Here is a 22693-nt window from a genome sequence, read left to right as displayed (position 1 = left end):
AAAAGCAAGCCAAATGAAATACTTCTTTGATTGTGTTCAAGCTTTTTCGCTCACAGGACTGGCTTGTCGAGCTTATTAGAGTATATGATCCTTTATTTACTGAAAAAATGTATAGCATGTCAGCCTGGGAAGAGGTACCGCTCTGTAGAAGAAACTTGATTGCTCTGATTGAAGTACATAAAAGGAATCAATGTATGGTACTCTTCTCCTTTCATAGTTTATCACACCAGCATGTCAGTTTTAAGAAATGACAGTTCTTTAGACTTTTAATGCAGTTGGTTGAAGCAGATCTATTTAGTGGCAGTAAATGTTGTTAGTATGTAGAGAGTACTCGACTTTACTTCTTCACACCCCTGACCAATGTAGTTAAACTGACCTAATTTTCTAGTGTAGACCAGACCTTAGGAGTTAAAATGCTAAAAATGTGGGTGAAAGAGATGAGTTCTATTGACTAAATTATTCTAACTTTATTAAAAAAAAAAGTCCATTATTGGATATTAACAATATTTTGGTTCATGCTTGTCTGTAAGTAGGTTTCTAGTTTGTACATGGTCACTCTGAACACATACAGCATGTAGTAAATTGGGACTCCTAACCACACCTGATTGTGTATTACTAGATAAGATTTTTATTTTTAATTTATTTCTAATTAGCATTCAGTTTATGAGATTTGGAGACTAAATAAAATCCTGGCCCTATTGAAGTCACTCACAATTTTATTATTTACTTCAGTGGGGCTAGGATTTCACCCTAAATATCTTACTTTGGGACTCTATATTTAGTGTTTAAAAAAAGGATTAAATCTGTGCTAACCCTTGTAAGAATCAAAAGAAGTAAAGTTAATATTTTTGGAAAGAAATTTCAGTTTGTTTACAGAAATTCTTGTGAAATATAGAATTATATTCATGGAGGAAGATGCAAAGTGGAATGTTCTACAGGAAACAGTCCTGCAGTTCCTTCCTCTCTAACTTGAATCCTAATGCTTTCCTCACTTTGTTTGATTCAATGGCTTAGTTACATGCACTAAAATAAACAGAATTGCACCTGCTGTTTCGTTATAAATGGGGACATCTTGAAGTGGTTAAGCAAACAGATGGAATCATGAAGTAATTTATGAAGTGCTTCCAGAAAATTCTATCAGCATTAATTTTAAAAAGTAAAGGGTTATAGGAAGATCAAAGCTAAAGTACCGTTAAAATAGAAAAAGAACAACCGTGTAAAAATAAATTGTTTCAAATGTATGGTTTAGTGTTCTGACAGAAGTGAATGGAACTGATCATTTTTAAATTGCATGGACTCCTCATCAAAAGGATCTCAATGTTTTTTGTCTTAATGATTTTCTATTTGGAAAAGCACACTGACAACATTTAAGAGTCTGAAAACATTTAATCCTTATTTGTATTTTTGCTTCTACAATATGTTCATATAAATATTTGTCTTAATCATATTTGAGTTGTCAAGAGTATTTTAAATGCTACAAAATATCTAAACTCCAGTTTTAGTTTTACATAAGATCAATTTCAGTAACTCTATAAACATCACCTACATGCTAGTTGTCATTACACTGCAGTTTGTCTGCATCCTGTACAGTGTCATCAAACTACCGCTATTTTTCCCTTTAACTCCTCTCACAAAATTCTGTCATAGTCCAGAAGAAATAGGAAGAATTGCCTAAGAAAATTAAACATGAGCTTCCTGTGTGATGTGTAGAATGCTACCAATAGTCTCTTACTATCAAAACAAATTATGCAAATTTCTAATTACAAATAAACAAATTTCTTGTATTGGAATATTAGAAATGATTGCTTCTGTTGTGGTAATGCTTTTGCTTTTGAGAGAGAATAGTAGACAATTTTATAAGAAAAGTTATTCTGAATAATTTAAAATGTATAAACATTCTAAATGGAATGTTTAGAAAATATAAACACATTTTAAAAACTTCTATAACCCTTTTAAAGTAATATAATGACAATTGTTAAATAAATGTAGTATTTTGGGGGAACACTCTAGTATAGATTCAGATTTTTGAGTGGCCTTTATATTTATGCTTGTGGGATCAAAGCATGTGCTCCATTAACTTCTGAAACCTTCTGGAAAGCTGTATTTGTTGAGGTTACTCATCCCTTCCTCCTCCGCTGCATAGTGTCCTGAGAGTATAAAAAGGCTTATGGCCCCTCAGTTCATTCTAACCGTTGAAGGTGCAGCAAGATCGGATCTCATTGCTTTGCTCTTTTTTCTTTTTTCCCCCTTCCCTTTGGGGGAAAATTTTGTTTATAGTTTATTTTAGTCAGCTTCTTTTTTAAGAAAGAAGAGAAGATGCCCATCTGGCACATGATCTGTCTGGAGCCCCAGGAACCGGATAGGTCAACTCATAAAGCTCTATTGACTGAGGAGGCTTCTGAGGCCCGGTTGACTAAGTGGCTGTTGGTAACTCCAGCATTAACTTGAGGATCAAGTAGCTGTCAAGGTCCCTACATCTGTCAGGTGGACCTAGGAGGCCTGGTTATGTGCCTGAGTGGATCTGGCCCTTGGATCCAGCTTCTAAAAGAACTGGATCTGCAAAGCCCAGATCCGGGGCAGCCAAGACTTGGATGCAGATCCACAACAAGGCCCAAAGAGAGTGGGGGCAGAGAAGAGATGGATTTGACAACTAAGTACAGACATGTGGCTGCCAAGTATGTATCTGGACCAAACATCACAAGCCACGCCTGCATCTGAAGCTGGCAGCTAAACATGGATCCTGGGCTAGAGCCCAAATCCAGATTCAACAGACAGACATGAAAGACTGCCATGCATAATGGCCAAGAAAGGATCTGATTACCTGGAGTCCAGCATGAGGATCTGACATATTTGATTATTAAGAATCACTTGTTCAATGGCTTCTCACTACTGAGACCCTAGGTCCACCAGGTCAGTAGAGTCTGGTATTGCAGTTCCAATACTGTAATTGTTCAGAACCACTTGCCTTACTGATTCTTTGCCCTAGATAGTGGTGTGAGCAAACAATCCACTGTGGAAGTCCTCACAACACTGGAAAGGGGAAATACATTGCAAGCTTCTGATCTGATCCAGGATGGTGGAACTCTTAGTTACAGGAGAATGTTTTGATGATTTGCTTTCTGCTTGGCCATTTTGAGCAGAGCACACTCAATGCTTTGCTTGTGGAGGAGAGGGATTTTCCCCTGCTGATGCTTCATTTATCAGACTGTCGCCCTGAAGGCTAGTAAAGAGGGACAGATCAATTCTTAGACTCTTACTATCAGAAGCCTTAGAAGCCAAGGTAGTCCCAGAGCTGTCAGTTCCCTTTGTTATGCCTAGGACCTGTTGAGATTAATTTCCCCTTGCAACCAATTCCTGATGGCTAAGTTGTCTAGAAAAAATTTTGAAGGGAGCCCTTCTTTGTAGCCCTTGAATGCAAATGCCAAAAAGACATACTTAGAATCCCTTTTCTTCCTTAGGGAGTTAATAGGAACATTGTCAAGATTCTGCAGAGAAGAGAGAGAGCTGTAGGTCTAATTTAGATTTAGAGGTGTATGTGAGTAGTCATGACACCTGTGATGGGTTTGGTCACAGAGACCCCTTGAGACTGTCACCTGGCATGCTGAGATTACCTCTGAGCCTGTTTTCCCTGCCAGCCTGGGACTCCAGAACCCTGTCTTGTTGAGCCAGACACGCTAGCCTGCTGCAACTCAGACCCAGGGTCCAGTCCATGCCCCCAAAGCTGTAGACTTAACTGAAAACAGTTTAGCAGATTACCTGCCTCCAGCACCCGGACACCTAGCTCCCAATGGGCTCCAAACCCCAAATAAATCCCGTTTTACTCTGTATAAAGCTTATACAGGGTAAACTCATAAATTGTCCGCCCTCTATAACACTGATATACAGAGATACACATCTGTTTGCTCCCTGAGGTATTAATCACTTACTCTTGGTTCATTAATAAACAAAAGTGATATTATTAAGTATAAAAAGTAGGATGTAAGTGATTTCAAGTAATAACAGCCAGAACAAAGTGAGTCACTAAGCAAAATAAAACAAAAAACGCAAATCTAAGCCTAATACATTAAGAAACTGATTACAGGTAATATCTCGCCCTCAGAAATTCCAAGAAGCTTTTTTCACAGACTAGGCTCCTTCCTAGTCTGGGCCCAATCCTTTCCCCTGGTACTGTCCTTGTTAGTTCCAGCAGACATCTTAGGTGTTAACTAGGGGTTTTCTCATGACTGGCCACCTTTGTTCTGCTCCACTCCCTTTTATTGCTTTGGCATAAGGCGGGAATCTTTTGTCTCTCTGGGTCCCCACCCCTCCTTCTGAATGGAAAAGTACCAGATTTAAGATGAATTTCAGCATCAGGTGACATGGTCACATGTCCCTGTGAGACCTCATTCTTCATTATTCACTGGCTGGCCCACACATACACAGGAAAGCTTGCAGGTAAATAAACCCAATCACAACCAATTGTCCTAGTCAATGAGCACCATCAAGATTCTAAGCCACCATTAATTGCCCACACTTTGCATAATTACAATAGGACCTCAGAGTTATACTTCATATTTCTAGCTTCAGATACAAGAATGATACATGCATAGAAATAGGATGATAACACTGAGTAGATTATAAGCTTTGTAATGATACCTTACAAGAGACCTTTTTCATTAAGCATATTCCAGTTATATCATATTCACATTCATAAGCATATTTTCATAAAGCATATAGAGTGCAACATCACAACACCCACATTGGTATTTCCATGACCTGATGTCATAAACATGATGGTGGATTCAGGTGTTTGACCTCTCACAGGTGGATGCTTTATAAGAACATTATTTGGTTCTAGGCTACTGACCTCCAGTTACAACTAGGTCTCAGTTCTAAGCCAGAAAAGATACTTTTCAGGTCCAACTCTGGAATATATAGCGTCTAGGATTGGATAGTGTCACAGTTAGTCCCCCCTCCACACTGTAAGAGGAATAATCAGCAAGACTTGTCTCTCCTTCATCAAATTCAAATCTGTCTAAACTATGATGGATGACATTATAAGAGAGCATTCCAGACTCCAAAGAGAGCTTTTTCTTTTTCTTTCTTTTCTCCTTTCCTATCCAGTTGGGTTCGGAAAACTTCCTGTTCATAAAATCCAGTATTCTCAGTGGATGGATCCAAAGGCTCATCCACCTGGGAAAATTAATGTATTGATGGACCTTTTGAGCCAAGTTTTCACTCAATAGTTCAACAACTCTGTTAAGAGCTCAGTCTTGTATTCTTTTTTCCCCTACAATTGGAGTAAATATCATTTTTTTTTCCCCTACAGGGACAATAGGCTTGTCTGTGATTCTGATCCAAAGATAAGCAAGTTCTAACATCAGTATTACGTTCCTTTCCTGCAGCAACAGGAGCTTGTACATGTCCCTGATTCTAGTGTATTGATAGAGCTTTCAAATGTTGGTCTAGTTGATACCAAGTTGCTGTCAATAGCCATGGTAAGAGATTGGCAATTCTGATCAATATCATAAGCGTGATGTTAATAACTGTAAATTCCTGCTTTCCAAACTATGTGGTCTGCTGCATCTGATAAGGGGTGGATGTCTCCACCCAGGTTCAGAGTTCCTGTGGCCAGCAGCCTGACTCTGAATTGCTGGGACACTTGATTATGAATGTTACACTGAGGGATAAAAGATTCTGTTGAAAAGTAGGAGACCTTGATCTGTCAAACCTACTCTATAAATTGAAAGAGATTCGCCATCTGAGCATTTCCTAAAAAGGTGGACCTGATAACATCCTTGGCTGTTAGTTTGTACAAATATACCTGGAATACTAAAAATCAAAAATTTTGACATCTACAAAGTGGTATTTGGTTGTCATTTCTGTTCCAGCCTCTGATATACAGATCATCGGCCTTTTCTCACCTTGGAATAACCTTCTGGATTCAAGTCCTTGCTCTGAATCAGGAGGCTTTGAGCTGGTGTTCCCAGGCTGCTTTTCTGTTGTTGTCACTATTGCCCATTGACTCTTGCATTGTTATGCATTGCTTCCCTCCTCTCATGCTTCCTTTCGTTACAGAACATGCTGTCCTTTCTGTCTTGACCCCCTACTTCAAGACTGATCCAGCCCATTGAAGTCAATAGGAATTTTTATGAAGACTTTAATAGGAAGAGGATTGTTCTCAAAATTATGGCAATAACTGGGAGAAATGGAATCAAGCAATTGTGTACTCAGCTGCTGCATTGAGAGCCACATGAGTATTTTTTACTATATTGTAGAATATTGTGCCAGGGTAGCCTGTACTCCACTGATTTTGTTTTTGGCCATCCCTGTAATATGACAAAAGAAGAAAATATTTGCTTAACATCTTTCTTTGATGCTTATTTTCTGGTGAAAATTTTATTTTGGCAAACTATTTTTCATGTATTATTTAAGAGTTTTTGATCCAAGTATCATAAATTAATTGTCAGTTTATGTATTTTGCCAAAAGGTCTGTGTAGAAACTTTTAGACCTTATAATATATTTTACTGGACTGTTGATTCTTTAAAAGTAGAGTCATTTTGCTGAAAAACAAATAAATGTGTAAGGACAGATGATCTGTGTTTCAGCTGTCTGTTCCTTTCTGAGAAATCACATTTGGTGTTCACAGTTTGATTGGAAATTGTTCAGTCTCTTTGAGTAGTTGTGACTTTCATTTATATTCTCTGTTGAATGTATTGGAGAGCAGCTAGAGATCCAGTTTTGTTTGATTTTTACTTACGTGTGGCTGATTGCTGGGGTCCCCATGACATGCTTTGGTATTGTGGATTGACTTTGTAGGGTGAGAGTTCTATCTGATGTCTTGTTTTTCAGTGTCCATTCATGTCATTGGGAGGAAATGTACCATTATGAAAAGTACAGCTCTTTCTAATTGGTGTAAAAGAAAGATCAGCTCTCTTCCCAAGGAACTTGATGTCCATGCATCAGTTCTGATCATAGCTATCGTTTGCCCGCAGCCCACATAGTAGCTTTTTAAAACAGGAGCTGAATTTTCACGTGTGGCAATGGTATCTTTTATTCTGTTAAAAATGTGTACATCTTGAATTGGCTTAGTTTTCTGAGGGCCTGTGCATTTGAAGAAATTGACTGGAACTATTCCATGCCCAGAGGGCAGTTTATATACTTGAGATGGTGTGGTATGAGGTGCCCGCTAGTACTCTATCTTACTACTGCTTCCTTCAAGGATCAAAAAATTGAGAGCTAGGGGACCCTCAACAATGTCATGCTAAGGAATAAGACCCAATAATTCTGCGAGCTATCATCAGGAAAGCAGAATTACCAGGTAAGTAATTTTCTCCAAGTCCGTTAACTCATGTGGTTAACTCAAATTTTTTTATTGCGATTAAAAAAACTATTCAGGATTAATTCTGCTGTTAAACAATAGAATACCAATTGAAATTTATAAAATATTTTTGGATGTTTTTCTACATTTTCAAATATATTGATTTCTATTACAACACAGAATAGAAATTGTGTAGTGCTCACTTTATAGTATAAATAGTATTTTTCATTTCACCTCATACATGTACTGTAGTGCAATCTCTTTATTATGAAAGTGCAATTTACAAATGTAATGGGTTTTTTGTTACATAACTGCACTCAAAAACAAAACAATGCAAAACTTTAGAGCCAACAATGTCCTACTTCTTGTTCAGCCAATCGCTAAGAGAAACACATTTGTTTACATTTACGGGAGATAATGCTGCCTGATTCTTATTTACAATGTCACCAGAAAGTGAGAGCAGGCATTTGCATGGCGCTGTTTAGACGGCATCGCAAGATACTTACGTCCAGATGCGCTAAATATTCATGTGCCTCTTCATGCTTCGGCCATCGTTCTGACATCTTCTGCAAATGTAAACAAACTTGTTTGTCTCAGTGATTTGGCAGAACAAGAAGTAGGACTGATTGAATATATAGACTCTGAAGTTGTATATTGTTTTATCTTTGAATGCAGTTATTTTTTGTACATAATTCTACATTTGTAAGTTCAACTTTCATGATAAAGAGATTGCACTACAGTACTTGCATTAGGTGAACTGAAAAATACTATTTGTTTTTTACAGTGCAAATATTTGCAATAAAAATAAATATAAAGTGAGCACTCTACACTTTGTATTCTGTGTTGTAATTGATATCAATGTATTTGAAAATGTAGAAAACATTCAAAAATATTTAAATGGTATTCTATTATTGTTTAACAGTGTGATTAATTTTTTTTTTTAACAGCCCTAGTTTTGTATAATATGTATCATGACAGGGCCTAGATCCTGGCTGAGGCCTTAGAACAGTTGTGCAATACAGGTGATAAACAATAATGAATTGTATGCATTGCCAGGAAGATGTCTCATGACTACTGTCAACAATTAATAATATTTCTCCTCTGGGTTGCTAGTCTTTTTTTAAAGTCTAGTTTTGGTTTTGTAGAACAAGATGCACATTTTCTTGTTGCTCTTTATCTTACTCCATAGAGTCATTTCTTCATAAACCAAAATGTAAATTTTTATTATTTTAAGTAAGCGATTGTACATACAGACAGTATTTGGTCCTGCCATGAGGGCAGGGGACTGGACTCGATGACCTCTCGAGGTCCCTTCCAGTCCTAGAGTCTATGATTCTATGATTCTATGATACCTTTCCTTATCAGGTTGTAACACGAATTTTGATTTCACAGCTCACATCTGTAAAATAACTGTTATTTTGGATAAAGTAACCATTTTCATGGGAAAATTTTTATTTATATGAAAGAACGAGTGTATTTTACAAAAATAAAAATAAAACTGTCTACTGCTGAAATTGCAAGGAATACCACAGGCAGCTCTGAGTTGTCGTCTTTTTCAGTATTGGTTTAGTTACTTCTGGAAAAAAGAAAATATGACAGCCTAGAACTATTTGAGAAGGACAGGGAAGGCTCTTGATCTTTTCAGCTGGCTTTTTCATTAAAAGGCTCTAATTTAGCTATTGGGGAACATGGAAAGTGGATTAAGGGGCTTGAATTTTAAGAAAACGTTCATGACTTGAACAAAAGAAAGTGTTGCTGTCAACCTAACATTCATGGGTGTGGTTAATTAGAAAAATTGCATATATAAAAATGTTTTATCCAAGCTCTTTTTAAGTGATCATATATTCTTTGTGGCAAGACTCATTTAAAAGTCAGTCTTATGGTATCGCAGTGGTGTATTGATAACAGCTACAGCAGGGGTTTTCAAACTTCATTGCGCTACAACCTTCTTCTGACAACAAAAATTACTATGTGACCCCAGGAGCACCACCCTGGGCAGGCGGGGCCAGAGCCAGAGTTGAAGGTCTTCAGACCCAGGTGGTGTGCCTGTAACCTGAGCCCTGCTACCCAGGGCTGAAGCCCTCAGACTTCAGCTTTGGCTCCAGCAAGTCTAACACCAGCCTTAGTGACCCCATTAAAAAAGGGTCCCGACCCACAGTTTGAGAACAGCTGACCTAGAGCATTCATTGCCTGTAGGTGTTCCATATGTTAGACTGATCATTCAAAGATACGAATTCATCCCCACCAAATAATTGATTCTTGTTGCTGCATTGTTTATATTATTTTTTAAATACATGCAGTTTAGGTACATAAGGAAACGTAAAACCAAGCTTAAAAATCAATTACTTAGCAAACTACTTTTAATTTTGTTTCAGTGCCAGAAGCACAGAACTTATTTGATTCAGTTAAATAAAACAATACTTTTTTAGACTAGTAAAGGTTGAGAATTAAAAAAAATGTTAATCTTTGGGAAAATCTTTTAAGAATTAATTATTTAGATGCTTTCTAAATAAGATGAGCATGTAAAAATAAGCTTTAAGTAAGCCTATTCTGTTATAAAACAGAAATGGACAGAAATTATCTTTGTTAAGTGACTTCACAACTTTTGGAAATACACTCCTCTGTATAATCTGTAGAAAATTATAGAAACTACTATCATAAACAGTTTTTTTTAATTATATGACTATTTGAAAAAGAAAACCTCAAGCTTTTTGTAAAAGTAGTTAATGGCATGTAAGAATTAACAAAGTCTATAACAAAAGGTGAAGGAAAATATTAAGTCTATATATACCATGGCACTATATACCAAAGAAGTTCTGGAGAAAATGTTAACAGATTAAGGTGCCACAAGGACACTGTGAGACTAACACATTTATTTGGGCATAAGCTTTTGTGCAGTGGAAAATACAGTAAAGAGGTATAAATACAAAGCATATGAAAAGATGGGAGTTGCCTTACCAAGTGGGGGGGGGCAGTGCTAACGAGCCAGTTCAATTAAGGTGGAAGTGCGCTATTCTCAACAATTGACAAAAAGGGGAGGAAGTCACTTTTGTAGTGCTAATGAGGCCAATGTAATCATAATGACCCATTTCAAACAGTTAACAAGAAGGTCTGAGTATCAGGGTGGGGGGTGCGAGGGGGAGGGGGAATTAGTTTTTGTAGTGACCGATCCACTCCCAGTCTTTATTCAGGCCGAATTTGATGGTGTCCAGTTTTCAAATTAATTCCAGTTCTGCTGTTTCTCATTGGAGTCTGGTTTTGAAGTTTTTTTTGTTGTTGAAGAATTGCCACTTTTAAGTCTGTTATTGAGTGTCCAGGAAGATTGAAGTGTTCTCCTACTGGTTTTTGAATGTTATAATACTTGATGTCAGATTTGTGTCCATTTATTCTTTTGTGTAGAGACTGTCCAGTTTGGCCAATGTACATGGCAGAGGGGCACTGCTGGCACATGATGGCATATATCACATGGGTAGATGTACAGGTGAATGAACCCCTGATGGTGTGGCTGATGTGGTTAGGTGTTATGATGATATCCCTTGAATAGATATGTGGAAAGAGCTGGCACTGGGGTTTGTTGCAGGGTTTGGGTAGTGTTTTTGTGGTGTGATGTGTAGTTGCTAGTGACTTTGCTTCAGGTTGATGGGCTGTCTGTAAGTGAGGACTGGCCTGTCTCCCAAGGTCTGTGAGAGTAAGGGATCGTCCTTCAGGATAGGTTGTAGATCCCTGATGATGTGCTGGAGAGATTTTAGTTGGGGGCTGTAGGTGATGGCTAGTGGCGTTCTGTTACTTTCTTCGTTGTGCCTGTCCTGTGGTAGGTGACTTCTGGGTACCCTTCCGGCTCTGTCAGTCTGTTTCTTCACTTCACCAGGTGGGTATTGTAGTTTTAAGAATGCTTGATAGAGATCCTGTAGATGTTTGTCTCTGTCTGAGGGATTGGAGAAAATGTGGTTGTATCTTAGAGCTTGGCTGTAGACAATGGATTGTGTGATGCGGTCTGGATGAAAGCTGGAGGCATGTAGGTAAGTATAGTGGTCAGTAGATTTCTGGTATAGGGTGATATTTATGTGACCATCGCTTATTTGCACTGTAGTGTCTAGGAAGTGGATCTCTTATGTGGACTGGTCCAGGCTGAGGCTGATGGTGGAGTGGAAATTGTTGAAATCCAGGTGGAATTCCTCAAGGGCCTCCTTCCCATGGGTCCAGATGATGAAGCTGTCATCAATGTAGCGCAAGTAGAGTAGGGGCGTTAGGGAATGGGAGCTGAGGAAGTGTTGTTCTAAGTCAGCCAAAAAAATGTTGGCATACTGTGAGGCCATGCGGGTACCCATAGCAGTCCTGCTGACTTGAAGGTATAAATTGTCGTCTTTGTAAGACCAACATTTTGCAAGTACATCATTGTTTATGATTTTAGAGGCTTCCTTGAAATATTGTTTGGATGGTGATATTTCTATGGTGGTACACTGTCCTTCCTGGCAAAGTATTGGATATGATGCTTGTAGGTGAATAAAGACAGACAGGGATGGATTTAAGTGGCAGAGTGCAACCCCATTATCTTTACAGTATGGAAGGGTGCTATATGCTCATCTCACTCCTATCTCTTATGTATTAGGCATTTAACTGGGTCTAGTGAGGAATTACAGAACTCCCACCATACCCCAGAACTCACTTCTGAATCATCTTGCCCTCCCTCTCATAAGGGGGATGTAGAGCACCACAGGGAGAACCTCTGTGCGCGAAGACTTCAGGTCTCCCCGAGGCACAAGCCCTACTAGCAAAGTCACATGTATCTCTTACCTCTGGGAGCTGACCTTTTCAGAATTGCCAATCTCAAGAGATCTAAATAATGAGTCATACCCCCTCAAAAGGTCAAACATCATGAGTTGTACCTCAAAAAAAAAATGAGTAAAACACAATATAATCTTTTTAAAAAAAAATACCCCAGTCTTTCTTTGATTTTTGCCAATCCCCAGTGTGTGTATAGATGTGACAAATAGTGCTGCCCACTCTCCCAAATGTGTTGGTTAGGGTGATTTTTGTCACCCGCTGCTCTCCCCCACAAAAGGTCTAACATGAGCCAATGGCTGGACGTTGAAACTAAGATGGATTTGAACTAGAAATGAAGCATACATTTTTGATAGGGAGGCTAATTAACCATTGGAACAACTTGCTGAGGCCTGTGGTGGATTCTCTGTTGCTGATAATTCTTAAAGCAAGATTGACTGACTGACTTTTTTCTAACCAGTCTGCTCTAGTTCAGTCAGGAGTTAATTCAGGGAAGCCCTGCTATTCAGGAAGTCAGACTAGATGATCACAATAGTCCCTTTTGGCATTAGAATATATTAATCTGTTCATTCCTTGCTCAGCAGTTAGGCTTGTTCACCGGGCCCCCTTAGTTCAGCCCCTTTGACTCCATCGACCTCAGTTCAGCCTCCCACCACCTTCTGTGACTATGGTGCCTGGAGAAGCCTCTCTGAGATTGCTCAATCAGGGCAAACTGCAAAGGATGGGGCAGACGATCCCCAAAACTGGTTGTTTATTCTAATAATTAGATTGATCAACCCAGGAACAAAACAGCTTCTACAATACCATTCTGGTTACCAGAAGCCAAAAATACAGTTTCCCTTAAACAATTTAGCCCAGGGCTCCCACTCAGCCAGCCAAGTCAAATATGGTGAGGATTACTTAAAGTCTTACTATGTATAAAGTTCTACTAATCCCAAGAGATTAGACGCATTACCCACCAGGTCAATGAATACTTCAGATTTTACCCAAATACACAGACAATTCTTATTAACTAATCTAATAGATATTAAAAAAGAAAAGAAAGAGTTATTGTGGTTAAAGATCTTTTTACATACAGATATATGAGTAAAGTTCTTAGGTCAGTTTCATAGTAGAGATGGTGAGCTGCTCAGGGCTGCCAAGGGTGGGTTCAGGCCCCAGTGAAAAAAATTTTCGGGTCCCCCAGCAAGAGTGGACCGGCAAAACAGGGCTGACGAATCCGGGCTCCGGTCATTTGTACCTGCTTCTTCCCTCCGCCCCTCGTCGGCCCTGGAGCTGCTGAGCTGCAGAAAGTTCTTTCAGAATCAATTCCATAAACTGTAATCTAATAGGAGGTCCATGTGCAGAGTCTGTTTAAATTCTTCCATGAGGAATTGCAGGGTAATCCAGAATGGAGCTGGAGACCTCAGTCTTGCGACTTTAAGCTTCCCCTTACCAAGCTTAAGCAAATCTGAGAGGACAGGACCAGGCCCTAGAGTTCTTTTATAGAGCTCTGGCAGGTTATGATAGCTTCTTGACAGCAGATAACACAGCAGGGGCCTTCCCAGATGAAGAATAGGCAGTGTATATCGTTGCTTTGAAGTTAAACTTCTATTTTCTGTGTGTACACAGGTAAATTAGTAGTATTAATTAACATAAGGCAATTATCCATTTAGACTTTCCAAGCATTCCTTTATGGCACAGACCATTTAAGCCGAAGACAATATGAGTAATGTTATTTCCTCCAATATCTTACAACATTGATCTTAGGGTTAATTGAACCATCCCCAAGTATACTGTAATTTAATTAAGACATAAAAGGGAATTAGCATCCACAAGCTAATTTGTTACATTGTTAACATCTAACAAGATAAAGGTTAAACACAGACAAGTACAGTTAATATTTACCTGTAACTCTCTAACAATATAGAATTCTCATCCATTTAACATGGCTTAGGCCTTGGCTACACTGGTACTTTACAGCGCTGCAACTTTCTCGCTCAGGGGTGTGAAAAAACACAACCCTGAGCGCAGCAAGTTACAGCTCTGCAAAGCACCAGGGTAAACAGTGCCTCAGTGCTGGAAGCGTGGCTCCCAGCGCTGCAAGCTAATCCCCACGGGGAAGTGGAGTACGTGCAGCACTGGGAGAGCTCTCTCCCAGCGCTGGCGCCGTGACCACACTCGCACTTCAAAGCGCTGCGGTGGGGGCGCTCCCGCGGCAGTGCTTTGGAGTTTCGAGTGTAGCCAAGCCCTTAGATAACTATCTACAAGGAAATGGCTTTTCAGTACTTCTCTAATATATTTTCTTGAAGGTTGATCTTGGGTCACTTAGTGTGCTGGTTGTTTAACCCTCTCTGTCTCAGTGTCAGACCTCCCCCACAATTCAATCCCCAGAGCCGCACCTCTGCTCCTCCTGTGGTCCTTAACCAACCTTTTCCAGGCCTGGAGGGCTGCATCAGGGTCCTCTCTCCATCTTCCTAGGCTTCTGGCAGAGATTAATTTTGTGAAGGTCCTGGAGCTTCTTGCATCCTCATGAGGCAAGCTCCAGCACCCTCTGAAATCCTGTTGCTCGTGAAAAAATTGCAAGATTGGCAATTTTGCTTTTAGCCTATATCGAAGTGGGCAAACTATGGCCCGCAGGCCAGACCGTCCTGCCTGGCCCTTGAGCCTACAGTCCCTCCCCTGCTGTCCCCCCGCCCCCGCAGCCACGCTGCCATGCAGGGTGATCTGTGTGGCTGGCTTGCGCACTCCTGCTGAGCAGCAGGGCAACATGTCTGGCTCCAGCCAGGCAGTGCGGCTGCCAGACATGCTGTTCTGAGTGGCATGGTAAGGGGGCTGGAGTGTTGGATAAGGGGTGGGAGGTCCTGGGGGGCAGTCAGGGGACAGGAAGCAAGAGGTGGTTGGATGGGGTGGAGGTTCTGGGAGGAGGTCAGGGGATGGGGAATGGGAGGGTTGGATAAGCGTGGGAGTCCTGGGGGGCCTGTCAGGGGGCGGGGGTGTGGATAGGAGTCAGGGGATGGGAAATGGGGGGGTTGGATAGATGTGGGGTATTGGGGGGGGCCTGTCAAGGGGCAGGGTGTGGATAGGGGTCAGAGCAGTTGGGGGACTGAGAGCAGGGGGGTTGGATACGGGATGGGGTCCCAGGGATGGTTGGCGTGGGGTGCTAGGCTGTTTGGGAAGGCACAGCCTTCCTTACCCAGCTCTTCATACAGTTTTGCAACCCCAGTGTGGCCCTCAGGCCAAAAAGTTTGCCCACCTCTGGCCTATATCCACACTGGGAACAAGTTGTGATGAAGTAAACATTCTTTAAAATGTCTAATATTAAATTTCCAAGTTCTACCTCTTGTAACCCAAATGTGCTTCCATGATGCTTTAAGGAAGGTGAAAAAACCCACGGGGCCTCTGCCAATTTGACCCAACAGGAAAAATTTCTTCCCAATTCCAAAACAGATGACAGATCCATAGTATCCTCAAAACACACTCCTCTACTGCAACTACAGGGGAGGAGGAATGGTGGGGCAGCTAAAGGGGAAAAGAGGCCCCAAAAGTCTGGGAGGAGATTTAAATTAATGCAGGGGGGAGAGGTAGTGCGGGGCCAGTCAGCTCCCAGCTCTCTCCCTCCTGGCCAATGAAAGGTAGACAGTCCATGGAGGAGATACGGCCAAGCCCTGCATTCTCAAGCATGAACTATCCCTCTTCCCCTTCTTTCTGGGCTGTCTATCCCACTTCCAGTTCAGTAAATATTCCTCACTCAGTGAGATGTGGAGGAGGTAGCAATGTGAGGATAGATCTTTTAATGTATTTCATGGGAGAAAAGAGAGTGCATTTAGATAATGTTCAAGTTATATGCAGACTAAGAAGAGAGAGCTGACTTTTTCATGAATCCGGATGAAATTTTAATCTAACATAATTAAAATAATTATTTACATAAACCATTTTTTGCCACATTTGGCCAGCAAGTATTTAGGCAATGTATCTGTTACATCTATAACTATAAAGTGTAAATAAAAGTTTTATCAATATATAAACTGTCCACAAATACTGTTGAAAATTGGAGGAAAAAAATGCCATTGACTAAGAGCGGCTTTTCTCCCTAGAGACTCTTTTTGGTAAGCCGAAGTGTGAATCTACAGCAAACTAGCTTGATGCGTGCTAACTGGCAATTCTGCATTGCCCTAAAAGTTCTGCAGTGCACATATAAACATTTTAGTATATCAAGTTTGCAGGATGTATGCTTTTTCCCCATTTTTAATATGTTGCCTAGGAAATGTGCATTTCTCTTTTGAAGATAAAATGTCCATGTTTAAAAATAAAATAAGTCCTTGTCATTGGCATTTAATAGCTATTGCACCCATCTTCAGTCTGTGAGAACACTTACGTAAGCTTGCTATACAGTACATCAGTTCTTTTAGGGCATTCGTCCAAGGCAGTGGTTCTCAAAATTTTGTACTGGTGACCCCTTTCACATAGCAAGACTCTGAGTGAGACCCCGCCTCCCCGATACATTTAAATCACTTTATTTATTTAACACCATTATAAATGCTGGAGGCAAAGCGGGGTTTGAAGTGGAGGCTAACAGCTTGTGACCCCCCAGGTAATAACCTCCCAGCCTCCAGTTTGAGAACCCCTGTTCTAAGGCATTATTGCTGTACCGTTGTCAGATAGATGAAAACCAAATATTACTAATAAGCTTTTGGTGAAATTCCAAAATGGATTAACAGGAAAATAATTTTGCTGCTAGAAGTTAAAAACAGAAACATGCATAATGATTTTGGATTCTGTATGTGCTGTTTGTTCTAGTCTCCATTTTACTACTCTGTCTGTTTTGTCTGGTTATATGGAAAAACACCAGGAAATCCCTATTTTGTTGAGAGGCTGAATAAAGTCTACCAGTTTATTGTCTTAAATGCCACATGCTTTAAGTTTTATTAGTGTGTATTTCAATATTTTATATACAGAAACGTTTTAAACACAGAATAACATTTTATGCAGCTTGGCAAAATTTCAGATGTCTCGAAAAAACAAAAACAGAACCCGACAAAGACAGTCAATGAAGTTACAACTCAGTGCAAGCTGTCATATTAATATAATAAATCTCATTTAAGACAAACTCCTCATTATCTGAATTAGTCATGTAGAAATATTATAAGACAGCCCAGAAATGTCAAAAATGTATATTTCCCACATATCAATATTTCAGTATTGAATAGTAGAAAGTTATGGGATATTTATATACTTTTATGTTTAAGCAGATGAAAGTTAGCAGTTAGATAACAGTAAACATGTGAATGCAGATGATAAATATTAAGTAATTCTTCAGAATGCAAGAGATTTCAAATAAAGCAAAAGAGGAAGCAAATGTGTTACCTTTTTTATTTATAAAAATATATTCTGTTAAACTTTTTTGTTTTTTATAGTTTTCACAATGTGTGTATTGTTATAAAGTATAGCATGAAGTTTTTTTGAAATAAAGTCTAACATTTGTTATTCCAACTGCTGCTGTATATACAGTGAACCATTCTTTATTTATACTAAAGGGCTGGATTAGTGTACTTGCAATAAAGCTCTGGTTTTTACTTTCGTAGTAGTTGTCCATTGTGTTAGTAACTATTTGGAACCAGTTTTTAAAATTAAGAATGAGGCGGTCAGTGCTCAGCTCTGGTTAATATTGATTGTGCCTCTTATTTGAAAAATATATCCATACGTTTGTTCTAACCTTATTTTTTGAGTATTGAGAAAAGAGATGAACAGATTAAGAATCTTTTAAAAGGCATGACTTATGATTTAAGCATGAAAAGTGACTTAAAGCTGAGAGTTAGAGGATGCCCTGGGGAATTTAAGACTATGGTGAAGTAATCTGTGGTGATCATAATTCTTGATTGGTGATAAAATAATATGATGTATCCTCTGTGTTGCCTCTGAAAGTTAAAATGTACATTCTGAAAAACATAGAAGTGATTTAATCTTTTATAGGCAAAACAGCAGTGAATGATAGATAAAAAGTCTGTCTTGATAGGTGTACTTAATTTTTCTTATGTGTTCTGTTGCTTGTTTTTTGTAAAGATGCATCTGAAAAAAGCTTTATCTGAAACTTCAGATTTTTGTCAATAGTGTTTAATCAGTAGGTGAACCTAATGCTTACAAAAATTTTGATAAGGTCATAGGCTAATTTGAGAAGTTATTTTTAGTCTCGTCCCTTTTCTAACTTTTAGCATAACCATTCTTCTTCACCTTTGGATAAGATTTAAAGTGTGCTTTCTCAAAGAATTAAATTTGAGGCTGGGGAAACAGAATGGAATGTGTGGACAGCTGAGCTAAAGGCCTCTCTCTGCTCTTTGGGGGTAGGGGCAGTCTCATGTATTTTGCTACTTAGAGACATGGGGGTTGAGGCAATATCTTTTATTGGATCAACTTCTGTTGATAAGAGAGACAAGCTTTCGAGCATCTTCAGGTCTTGGAAATGTACTTTGTCTATACTTCAAACACTACAGCAGTGCAGCTGCACGTCTGTGGTAGCAACATTGTAATACTTCAGAGTAGACACTATCTATGCTAGTGGGAGCAATTCTCCTGTCAGCGTAGGTAATCCATTGCCCCGAGAGGCCAGGTATACATTAGAGACTGATACTGATATAATTGCATTGCTCAGGGATGTGAAAAATCCATAACTCTGAGCAATGTAGTTACACCAACCTAACCCCCCATATAGACAGCACTATGTCGATGGGAGAGCTTCTCCCATTGACATAGCTACTGCTTCTTAGGCGAGGCCAGCTCCAGGCAACAGCATCCCAAGCAGGTACTTGGGGCGGCAATCTGCAAGGGGAGGCAGTCCCTGTGGTTTTGCTCCCAAATTGCCACCGCGGACAGCGGGGGCAGTCCGTGCGCCATTAGGGCGACGTGCGTTTCCGCGACTGCGGCAATTCGGCGACAACTTCTATATTCAGGTGTCCTTGGCGGCGCGGCTTCTGTCTTCCGGCTGAAGACGGAAGCTGCCGCCGAATTGCCGCCACCGCGGAAACACGCGTGCCACCCTAACAGCACATGGACTGCACCTCCACTCCCTGTCCGCGGCGCCAATTCAGCGCGCTGCTTGGGGTGGCTTAAACAGTAGAGCTGGCCCTGTTCTTAGGGAGGTGGATTAACTACGCCAGTGGGAGAAGCTCTCCCGTTGGTATAGGAACATCTTCACTAAAGCACTACAGCAGCACAGCTGGAGCACTGTTTGTGAAGAAAAACGTTGAGAGAGGTGTAGTTTTACAGATTTAAAATTCTAGTGCAGACCGGGCCTCTGAGTGTCACAGTTAAATACTAGGTTTGCATCTTCTTTTATGGTTCTAGAACCATTGTAGTAGTAATGGATGATTTGTGGGCGAATTAGGAAGGAGTGGAAGAACATTTTGACTGCAATCTAGAGAAAATGAACAGCAGCGAAAAAACAAAATCCTAAGAGAGAGAGATGAGTCATAGGAATACAAAGAGAAAAGCTTTCTAAATGATACACCCACCAAGTCTGTCATAAGTAATATTTTTACTTTGCCTCACTTATCAGTACAGGTTTTGAGAAATTATATAACATCTGAATTTTTTCCTAAGGCCCACTCCTAATTTGACAAGGGATGGTTTGGATACTTCAAAAAGAGAAGATGATGCAGGTGGACATGTTCTATTGTGGACATAATCCAGTGTTGCTAGTGAAAAGCATATGAGAAAATGACTGAGGCCATGTCTACATCTAAAATTTTGCAGCGCTGGTTGTTACAGCTGTATTAGTACAGCTGTATAGGGCCAGCGCTGCAGAGTGGCCACACTTACAGCAACCAGCGCTGCAAGTGGTGTTAGATGTGGCCACACTGCAGCGCTGTTGGGCGGCTTCAAGGGGGGTTCCGGGACGAGAGAGCAAACCGGGAAAGGAAACCAGCTTCCCCGCGGTTTGCTCTCTCGGTCCCGGAGCCAGCCAGCAAACCGCAGGGAAGGAGACCTGCTTGCTCGGGGTTCCGGGACCGAGAGAGCAAACCGGGAACGCCGCGGTTTGCTCTCTCGGTCCCGGAGCCAGCCAGCAAACCGCAGGGAAGGAGACCTGCTTGCTCGGGGTTCCGGGACCGAGAGAGCAAACCGGGAACGCCGCGGTTTGCTCTCTCGGTCCCGGAGCCAGCCAGCAAACCGCAGGGAAGGAGACCTGCTTGCTCGGGGTTCCGGGACCGAGAGAGCAAACCGGGAACGCCGCGGTTTGCTCTCTCGGTCCCGGAGCCAGCCAGCAAACCGCAGGGAAGGAGACCTGCTTGCTCGGGGTTCCGGGACCGAGAGAGCAAACCGGGAAAGGAAACCAGCTTCGCCGCGGTTTGCTCTCTCGGTCCCGGAGCCAGCCAGCAAACCGCAGGGAAGGAGACCTGCTTGCTCGGGGTTCCGGGACCGAGACCTTTCCCGGTTTGCTCTCTCGGTCCCGGAACCCCGAGCAAGCAGGTCTCCTTCCCTGCGGTTTGCTGGGTGGCTCCGGGACCGAGAGAGCAAACCGCGGCGTTCCCGGTTTGCTCTCTCGGTCCCGGAACCCCGAGCAAGCAGGTCTCCTTCCCTGCGGTTTGCTGGGTGGCTCCGGGACCGAGAGAGCAAACCGGGAAAGGAAACCAGCTTGATTACCAGAGGCTTCCTCCTTCCACGGAGGTCAAGAAAAGCGCTGGTAACTGTCTACATTGGATTACCAGCGCTGGATCACCAGCGCTGGATCCTCTACACCCGAGACAAAACGGGAGTACGGCCAGCGCTGCAAACAGGGAGTTGCAGCGCTGGTGGTGCCCTGCAGATGTGTACACCTTCAAAGTTGCAGCGCTGTAACTCCCTCACCAGCGCTGCAACTTTCTGATGTAGACAAGCCCTGAGGTTTTGAGTAGAGACATACACGTATTTATCTTGATGGCTGGACAGCTAATCAAGGACTGGTATGATCTGTTCCAAGCTTTTGGGTCCCTTTTCTTTTGAAAAGGTGAATTTGAGAATTACTGGTCAATTTATTTCATTCTCATGTCCCATTTTTTTTCTTTCATCGTCATCTTTCCCCATCTATATACTTATGTCCTCTCCTCTGCTTTACTATTACATTTGTAGGTTTTTCCTATTTTCTTTAACAGATATCTCACTACTCACTTGACTGAGTTGCTCTTTGTCAAAATTAATCCTTTTAATGAGTCCCAGTGCCATGCTAATTAGCACTTCAGGAGCATGTTTGGCTGGGTCAAGGTAATGAGGTGAGAAGTGGCTTTTTAAAATACTTTTAAAAAACAAAACTATCACTGTCTTTTATTGTGTATTTGTATAGGGCCTGGCACCATGAAGCTTCAATCCCAGTGGGTTGCAGCTATGATACAAATAATAATAGTGCTCAGCAAAATTATGTTAACTCTCAGGCAAGTATTTCTGTGCAACTTCAATAAATATTAGCAAAGTTGTTAAGCAAAAGAGGGTGCTTTTACAAATTGTTTGTCTGAGATTCAAGGTCAATGTGGTTTTGTTGGTATAAAGTACATTCTTCAGTTGTCAAGTAGCTGCTTGTTTGTTGAATGCCAGAGGGGAAACAAACACTTATTTTTGCTTATCATTTTGTTCTGTGGGACATGATAAACTGGTTGGATAAGTTTCTGTAAATCTGAGGCAATAAAATGCTCTCTTTTTTTCTGCCTTGCTATTTCCAAGTTTTTTTTACATTTGGCTTCTTCAGTAGCTTTTTCACTAAATTAGTGGGGATTCAATTCTATTCTTTTGTTTCTACAGTCCAAGTGCATTACTTTGACTCTAAGTGCCACATGTACTGTGTGCCATGGGTGGCTGGTGAACCTGCCGTTGGGGGAGGCTAGCCTGTGACTCCTCCCATTCTGCCCAAGGCCCCACCCCTCGCCCTCCTCTTCTGCCCCCACTCCTCCACAGGAGCCCAGTGCACCCCCACCTCCCAACCCCAAAGCTTTGGATGGGTATGGCCGCAGCGCCCGGAGCTCTGGGTGAGCCCCTAACCCAAGCACCGGGCGGGCTGCATGGCTCCAAGCACCTGCACCTGGCGCCTTGAGTCCCGGAGGCTCACACCAGCCAGCCTGGGCTAGGAAAGAGTGGGTAGGATGAAGGAACAGCAGGAAGGAGTCTGGAGCAGGGCATGGGCGGGGCTACACAGGGCTGTTTGGGGAGGCACAGCCCCTGGCCTATGATACCTGCTGCCCATGCTGTGTGCACTCTCTCATGTTTTTCCAGTTTGTTTTTTTTTTTTTCCCTCAGAAAATACAGGTTCTAAATAACATGCACATGGGATTATCAAAACTGTTTGCAGAATATTTAAGTCCTAGTATAAGTACAAATATGAGGTTGGTGTACTAACAAATAACAGAATTTTGAATTATTTTTATGGCATACTTTTTCTGCTTAACTGGTAGTGAAGCATGCAGTAAGAATGATTGGGCCCTATTGTCACCTAGGAATAAATTGTCAGGAGAGATGAAACTCTGAGTTTCAACTGGTTGGAGTTTATTACTCACTCTTCCATCAGGAAGATAAGGAGGATTGACATGGCTTGTACCATATGCTAAGGCAGGGGTAGGAAACCTATGGCACGTGTGCCGAAGGCGGCACGCAAGCTGATTTTCAGTGGCACT

The 22693-nt window shown here is 41.2% G+C and overlaps 1 protein-coding gene across 6 annotated transcripts in view; it reads left to right on the top strand.

Moving 5' to 3' along the window:
* The window catches only part of MRTFB (myocardin related transcription factor B), a 215427-nt gene that overhangs the window by 57468 nt on the left and 135266 nt on the right, over window positions 1-22693 (top strand). The gene's annotated exons all lie outside the window — the stretch shown is intronic.

The sequence above is a fragment of the Gopherus evgoodei genome, chromosome 10, assembly GCF_007399415.2.
Source record: "Gopherus evgoodei ecotype Sinaloan lineage chromosome 10, rGopEvg1_v1.p, whole genome shotgun sequence".
NCBI classification, from domain to species: Eukaryota; Metazoa; Chordata; order Testudines; family Testudinidae; genus Gopherus; species Gopherus evgoodei.
This window is presented reverse-complemented; position numbering and strand designations above follow the sequence as displayed.